Source organism: Myotis brandtii, unplaced genomic scaffold (assembly GCF_000412655.1).
Source record: "Myotis brandtii unplaced genomic scaffold, ASM41265v1 scaffold60, whole genome shotgun sequence".
Lineage (NCBI taxonomy): Eukaryota > Metazoa > Chordata > Mammalia > Chiroptera > Vespertilionidae > Myotis > Myotis brandtii.
This window is the reverse complement of record NW_005370272.1, coordinates 283,665-291,645: the sequence shown is the minus strand read 5'-3', so window position 1 is coordinate 291,645 and position 7,981 is coordinate 283,665.

Here is a 7,981-nt window from a genome sequence, read left to right as displayed (position 1 = left end):
GGGGGCCCCCCCCCCCCCCGAGTGCACAAATTTTTGTGCACCGGGCCTCTAGTATATATATAAAAGCCTAAGCGACTGTTACAGCTGGATGACCAGACGGCTGGATAACTGGCCGGTAGCTATGATGTGCACTGACCACCAGGGGCAGACACTCAACACAGGACCTGCCCCCTGATAGTCAGTGCGCTCCCACAGCCAACTTCCCATGGCCAGCCAACCTCCCACGGTCCCTCCCCCCAGACGGCTGGCCCCAATCGGCCAAGATTGCTGGCCAGGCTGAGGAACTCTACCCGTGCACGAATTTGTGCACCAGGCCTCTAGTTTTATATAGTCTATGCTCCCTAAAATTCACTCACATATTGAGCATTTTATTCCTTTTCAGTTCTTTTGTGTTAAATTTTCTTCCTTCTGAAATAATCCTTTAGAACAATGATTCTGAAATATTATACATAAGAATAAATTGGAGGGATTATTAAGTTAGACACAGATTGCTGGACACCTGATATATGATCAAGCTCCTTCTATGGAGGGAGACATTGAGGACTTGGAGCGGGCCAGCAGGAGAACACAGCCATAGTAATTTTGGTCTCCCTAGTCTCTGGGTAAAATTGCAGTCAGCTTTTAAATCTGTGCTAAATTACCAGCCTGACCCTCTAGCAGCAACTTTTGAAGTAAATAGGCCTCTTTCAAGACAAGAATGGAAGATGGTTGTTTCTATCTTCTCCCCTGTGCTGAGGCTGAACCTCTGTGATCCTCAGTGAGTCCTTGAGAGCCAGTTAAGAACTATTTTTTTGTTATTGACTTGTGGGTCTCATGAACAGAAGCCCCATTGGCTTTCATATTTAGTTGATCTAGGAGCCTGTTTCTCAGGTGGAGTCTTAAAAGTTAGGGTGCTAGATATTGTGTCCAATCCCTTTGCTCCTTAGGGAGAAACTAAAGTTGTGAGTTCCTTCCTGATTGTGCTGGGATGTGGTTTATGGTGAGTGTGGTTCAGACTTTCCTACCCATTTCAATGTGGGCATTTTCTCACTCACCGAATGTGAAGGAATCACTCAGCTAGTTTTTGGATCTCTTTCAATGGCAATTGCTCCATGTGTAGCTATAGATTTGGTGTGTCTATGGGGGAAGGTGAGTTCAGGAGCCCCCTGTTTCACCATCTTGGAACAGAACCTAGTCATTCTTTTCATTCACTTCTTACTTTTCTTTTCAAACCTGTTCCCTCACAGAAATCCACACCTCAATAAATGAAATCTCATTGATTTTGGTGTGTAGATCAAAAATGTTGGTAAGTTTTTGTGTTTGTATATTTGCATATTACTTTTTTTACTCTTATCATTCTCTCCTCACTCTCTAATTTTAAGCTACACTGACTTTCTACCATTCAAACAAACAAGCAACAACCTTCTCTCCTTAGGGCCTTTGAATGTACTGTTCCCTCAGCTCTTCATATCTTACCTAATAATAGACAAACATGTAAATTAACCATCTCTCTGCTACACTCACCAGCCAATCAAGAGAGCATGCAAATTAACCCAACAAAGATGGAGGTTAATTTGCATGCATAGGGGCGAAGTGGCGGAGCAAAGACCGAAGGCTCCGTCTGGAGCCGCAAAGACTGAAAGCTCCATCCGGAGTGAAGGCCTGGGTCCTGGGTGCTGGAGGAAAACCGGTGCCGGAAGCCAGGGGAAGGGAAGGCCTATTGCACGAATCTCTTATGCAACGGGGCCTCTGGTATATATATGTTGGTCATGATGTCAGTCATGGCATTGCTTGTTTGATTTTGGTGCTTTTCTGGGTCTGGAGCTAAAACACAACTGAGGCTTACATGTATTTGATGTGGGTCAGAACCTAGTAAGTCCTGGGGGCTTAATGCTTAAGGGCTATTCTCCAACCCCCTCTAAGGGGGCTAACCAGCATGACTAGCACTTCCTTGTCTCTTTCCTGTCATTTTTTTCTATGACACTTAATGTGTAGACTGTCCCTGGACACATTTTAAAACAGTAGTCTAAACTAGCATATGTTCTATTCCTTTTACCTGTTTTATTTAGTTTCTTAACATATAACACTAACATATCATGTATTGTACTTGGCTAGTGTCTGAAATACTAGCTCCATGAGGGGAAAGCTTCCTTTCTCTTTTACTTAATACTATATTTCCAGTGTCAACACTAGTGCCTGGCACACAAAATGTGATTAATATATTTTTATTGAATAAATAAATTGACATTAAAGATTATGTTCTCTTATTTTTCTTGCTCTGTGATATTATCTTATCCTCATTTGTTTTAAACTTTTTTGTTCCTCACCTTTATATAACGCTTCCTTTTCCCTCCTATTTCAAGAAAGAAATTATAAGCTCTTTAATGGTAGTAATGTAATCTATTCAAATTATCTTCTTTTAAAAACCAAGTTTAAGGTATCTAGTTCTAAGAGATGATTATTTACTCATTTATCAGTTTCTGCAATAAGAACTTTTCATTGGAATGTATTACATATAATTAATGATTTATTCAATACAAAGTCTGGTACATGATCAATAAATATTATTTTATTTATGAAAAATTGACATTTTATTTATTTTTTATTTATTTTTTTAAATATATTTTATTGATTTTTTACAGAGAGGAAGAGAGAGGGATAGAGAGTTAAAAACATTGATGAGAGAGAAACATCAATCAGCTGCCTCCTGCACACCCCCTATTGGGGACATGCCTGCAACCAAGGTACATGCCCTTGACGGGAATCGAACCTGGGACCCTTGAGTCCGCAGGCCGACGCTCTATCCACTGAGCCAAACCGGTCAGGGCAAAAAATTGACATTTTAATTAATATTTTAGTTGTTCCCAAATTTATAATAGACTACATAATTATCACTATTATTTATTATACATATTGCTCAAATATTTAGAATAGTCTGTTTTTTATTTATATTTAATTTATTTTACCTTTGAAGATAAATTATTCTTTTAAAAACTAAATCATGCTTGCTATTTTCTTTACTCCTGATTTTTTTAGTAGTTCTGGTGAGGAGGTTTAAAATTTTATAATATATAGGTTCTCAATAATTACTTTGTTTTGCTGAATACAGAAAATGTTCTTAAATTCCAGAATGAGTTACTTTATAAAATATGTATTTGTCAGAAAGAAACAACAGCAACACAATTTATAATATGCTTAGGTCTAGTTTAGAGTTATACACATAAATGTTCCAAAATGTGTCATGAACAGAAGGCTAAGGGAATAAAGAAAAAGCTTAACAGGGAGACAAACATGGCATTGAGGAAATCACGTCATTTTGGCCAGTGACCTAAATGGGATCCTTCAATGGGACAGAGCTGGGATGAATTATGTGGACATTCAGATCCATAATAGAGAACTAACATTGGTTAAATAGTTATGTTTCAGTAGAAGACAAAGTACACTGTATACCTAGATATTTTTTGCTTTGTGGATGCCAATTCTGACCTGTAGACTAGAACACAAATTAGCATTTCTTCTGAATGATTGTGAGTCTGAAATGTACGTATAATAAATCATGGGGAATCATTTTTTAATGATTTTTTAAAAGTCTAAATAACAAGTAGTGCAAACTTGCTAAGGAAAAAAATTCATCTTTAAAAATTCTTGTAGGGCAGTCCTATGTGGATTATTCTTAAAACAATTTCAATTTGTTGACATTAATCCTCTCTTTCAGAAGAGATAAAGGCAGTTATAAGGGTCCTTTTGTCTGTTTAATTAGTCCTTGTTCTAAATCCTTTACGTAGCCCTGAAAAATCAATTTGTACATTAGTGAAATCCAACAAAATTAACTGTTAGAAATCAGGGGTTGTAGGAACTAAACCCTGTGCGGAAGAGGCATTAGGGAGGGGGATAATAGAGTCATGGATTTTTCTAAAATCACTGTATTGTGGTATTGGGACACCGTGGAAGGAGCAGAAGAACAGCCAGTCCTAAATCAATGACAGGTAAAGGGTGCTAAATGCTTGCTTATACAGCTATTCATTGAACATTTAAAAATTATTCTATTGTTAATTTCTTAGCACCTGCATTTTATCTTAAAATAATGGCAAGGGTTATAAATGGTAGCTTTTATGTCATTCACAATGAAGTACATATCACTTATAGTAGAAACTAGATATCTTATAACTTATGAATGCTACAGTGGATGTCCCTGAATCTTAATTTAAGCAGATGCTAAGCATTTTTCTTTTTATTCTACATGATTTGTTTGGAAAGAGGGACAGTATTTGAAAGCCATTCTTGTATCCTACATTCTAGTATCTTATAGGTAAGTTTCTTAGGAACCAGAATCCATCCTCTGGAGAACAGGCTGATAACTGTTGTTATGAATTTCACTTCTCCTGGGAAGTACATTGTACTTTGTGTGCAGAGAGATCTGTGGTAAAGAACATTTTGAATTTTGAAGATATGTTTTTATCCCAGACACATCTGCTTAAAGCCCTTCTACTTTCCAAGGGCAAAGAATGCCTTGCAGTTATGATATTTTGCATGCTTTAGATCTCAGCCATAATAAACCCATTTCTTTTTAAGGAAGAAGAAAAAGAAGAGGTTGATTAGGAGATACACTGAATAGATGGTGCAGCAAAACATCATGCCAAGTACCACATGTCTGCATGTGTAGGGGAGAGAGACACACACAGAGAATGAGAGACAGAGATAAAGACAGGTGTTTTAGCCAAAGATGTTCAAGATTAAGTTTTAAATATGACCACCCCCCAAAATAGAGTAAGAACTGTACATTATTTATTTCTTTTGATAAAAAAAAACACACAGACTTTGGAGATGGAATATGTATATAGGTTTCTTAAAAATAAAATATCTCTATATGTTTGAATTTAAATAATTTCTAAAGTTCTAATATAGAAATCCCTTGTCTCTGTGCCATCTCAACTGGGAAAAAAACCTTTTTTTTTTGTTTTTTGTTAAATAGTCGATAAAAATCAACTAGAGAGTAAAAGATAATCACATCTGGTCCACAGTTAAGACCCCATAATGTTATTAATTCTTTTAATTTTGTGTATATACAAATGAGAACAGAAATGTACAATTCATTTGGAAATTCTTGCTACCTATAAATATGACCAGTTAATTTTCAAGTAAAATAACAAGGAAAAGCCTCTTACTTTCTCGCCAGCATAGTTTTTCTTCCTCTTACTCCAACAACAACAAAGAAATCCACATTGCATTGTATTCTAAATGAATCTCTACTGAACCTTGAGTAGTGCTTTGTGCTGAAGGGTGAGTCAAGAAGCCTGGGATGGGATGGTTTGCATGAGAAAATGAGCTGATCCCAAAGCCAAAGCTGGACGGGAAGGCAGTTGGTTCCAGAAGGAGGCTCTCACTGAAAGACGAGCTTGCTTGTTTACGAGGCTGCTCTAGATTCATCAAAAAGTGCCCTAAGTATTTGCAAGCATCTTTGCTCTTCTGTTCTGGAGAGCAGGCGTCCATGGTTTCATGAGGTTGTTGCAGTAAGGGACACACATGAAATCATTCTACAAATGAAATTAATTTATTAAGACACAAATATTGGAAAGGAGGTGATTTGGGGCTAAAACAATTTCATTTTAAAGTGCTTGCTAGAAATATTGAAATGTTAGAACTTTTAGTATGATTCTGGTCCTGAACAAATGTGTTTTGTTTGAGAAGTTAAAGGAACTGTGATTCCCAGCGGCAGGACCGGGTCGACAGGACCTGATCTCAGGACGGTGACCACAGCTGCAGAACGTACAAATGTGTTTTGTTTGAGAAGTTAAAGGAACTGTGACAATATTTTATTAATATTCAAATGTAGAAAAAGAAAAGTGTAAGGCAGATGTTTATAAGCATAAATGAGGATGACCTTTTGGAAAGTGATTTATAACAGAAAGTTGAGCAGAATTGATACAACTTCTTGAAATTAGAGTCTATTACTTTATTTTAGAAAATGTATAAAATTCTTATCATATACATACATTGCACAATTTTGCTATTTGAGTATTTATATTGCACATTAGTATAGGTTCTATTTTAACATTTTTAATCAAGTGTACACATATACAGGGGTAACAAAAACTACCATATAGAAGATACTAACCATGTACCCAATCACTGCATTAAGTGCTTTTGTAATTTTGTTTTGTTTTTAATTCTCATAAATGTCTGAGTTGGTATCTTCATCTCCATTTTACAGTTGTTAAAACTGAGTCTAAGAGTGCCTTAACTTATTCAAGTTTATAAAACCAGGGAGTGATTAAGTGAACTTAGGTTCATATGAATCCAAAACCCTTTCTTTGTATAACAGAAAGTTGTTTTACAAATAAATAAATAAGTGCACATATATCTTAGTTTTCTTTCTACTTTGTGCCAAGGGTAAGTATGGCAAGCTACTTAATGCAACTTATGTTCCCTCCTGGATAGGAAAAAGAAACTATTATTTTTTCTTACATTCTGCCAATCTCTTATTTTGTTTCATTTTTATATAGGCCTAAACCTTGGTGAAGGAAATAACTTCTTAGTTGCTATCAGCTTATTATGACAAAGCAATATTATGATTTCTACTTGAGGCTATAGTAACATGCTTGTAAGATACATTGACGGGAAAGCCAGATGAAATTAAAGGACTTAGTAATTCACTTTCTGTATATATCTACAATGTTTTACATTTGCACAGTGCTATATAATTATCTTCTCTTCCTAGCTATTATGTAAACTTTATTATACACTAGAGGCCCGGTGCATGAAATTTGTGTACTGGGAGGGGTTTCCCTCAGCCAGCCTGTACCCTCTCGCAGTCCAGGACCCCTCAGGAGATGTCTGCCTGTTGGCTTAGGCCCGTTTCCCATGGGGAATGGGCCTAAGCCAACAGTTGAAAATCCCTCTCACAGTCCAGGACCCCTCACTCCTTACTGCCTGCCTGCTCACTGCTCCTTACCATTGAGCTCACTGCTCCTTAGCAATGCCATGGAGGCAGGAGAGGCTCCCACCACTGCCACTGTGCTCACCAGCCGTGAGCCCTATCTTTATGTGTAGTTGTCTGTGGGCCAACTGCTATCTTTCTTCTCACTTAGGGCTAGCAGCATGTGAGGGCAGAGTGCATTGTTGTGGAACGTAGAGGGCTGCCCGGAGCTGAGGGGAGTGGCCGGGCCCATGGGGTGAGAGGTGGACACAGAGGACGCTATCTCACCCAATTGTGGGGCAGGCTGGCTGGCCTTCATCTGCCTGACCCCACCCAGGCAGGGACCAAGCAGGGTGTCTGCCTCTCCATTCTCCATCCTTCCATCTGTGACACCTGTCACCCTTGCCAGGCCTCCCCCAAAGTGAGTTCAGCTCAATCCCTGAATGTAAAAGGGCACTGGGGGGGGGGCTTAACTCCAGTGCCCCTGATTCCCAGCAACAGGACCTGGTCGACACGACCTCATCTCAGGACAGTGGCCACAGCTGCAGAACATAGATCTGTCTCAAGAAAAGTTGTGAATGCAGACTTTCGTATGAGCCCCTATTCCAAAAGGTGGCAGTTTATTTACATTGTGGCAAAGACACTTTCAAGAGTAAAGTAAGTGGGTAAAGTCAGGGCCAAACTGGGCCATTTCCTCATCCAATCTCTCTGAGGCGCGTGGACAAAACCAAGTCTCAGCTCTTCGCAGGGCACTTCTGGGTGTTTTTTTTAAGCCTAAAGGACAGTAGTCTGTATACATTCTTATTCTAGGGGATTTTTTCATCTTCAGATAAAAGGATACGTACATTGGGCCAATCCTCTCAAGATACAATATTTCAGGTGCACCCATGTGATGACCACAGTGCCCCTCAGAGGGAGGGAGCCAACAGATGGGGAGCAGGGAACTCTGAAAACCAAAGCAAAGGTTCAGAACACAGTGTTCTGCTGAGAAACTTGGACTCCTTCCTCTGTGGTCACACAACTGTCACATGCCAGGCAGTCACTCAGAAATATCTTGGCATCAGCCAACTTATGGAATTCTCCCTT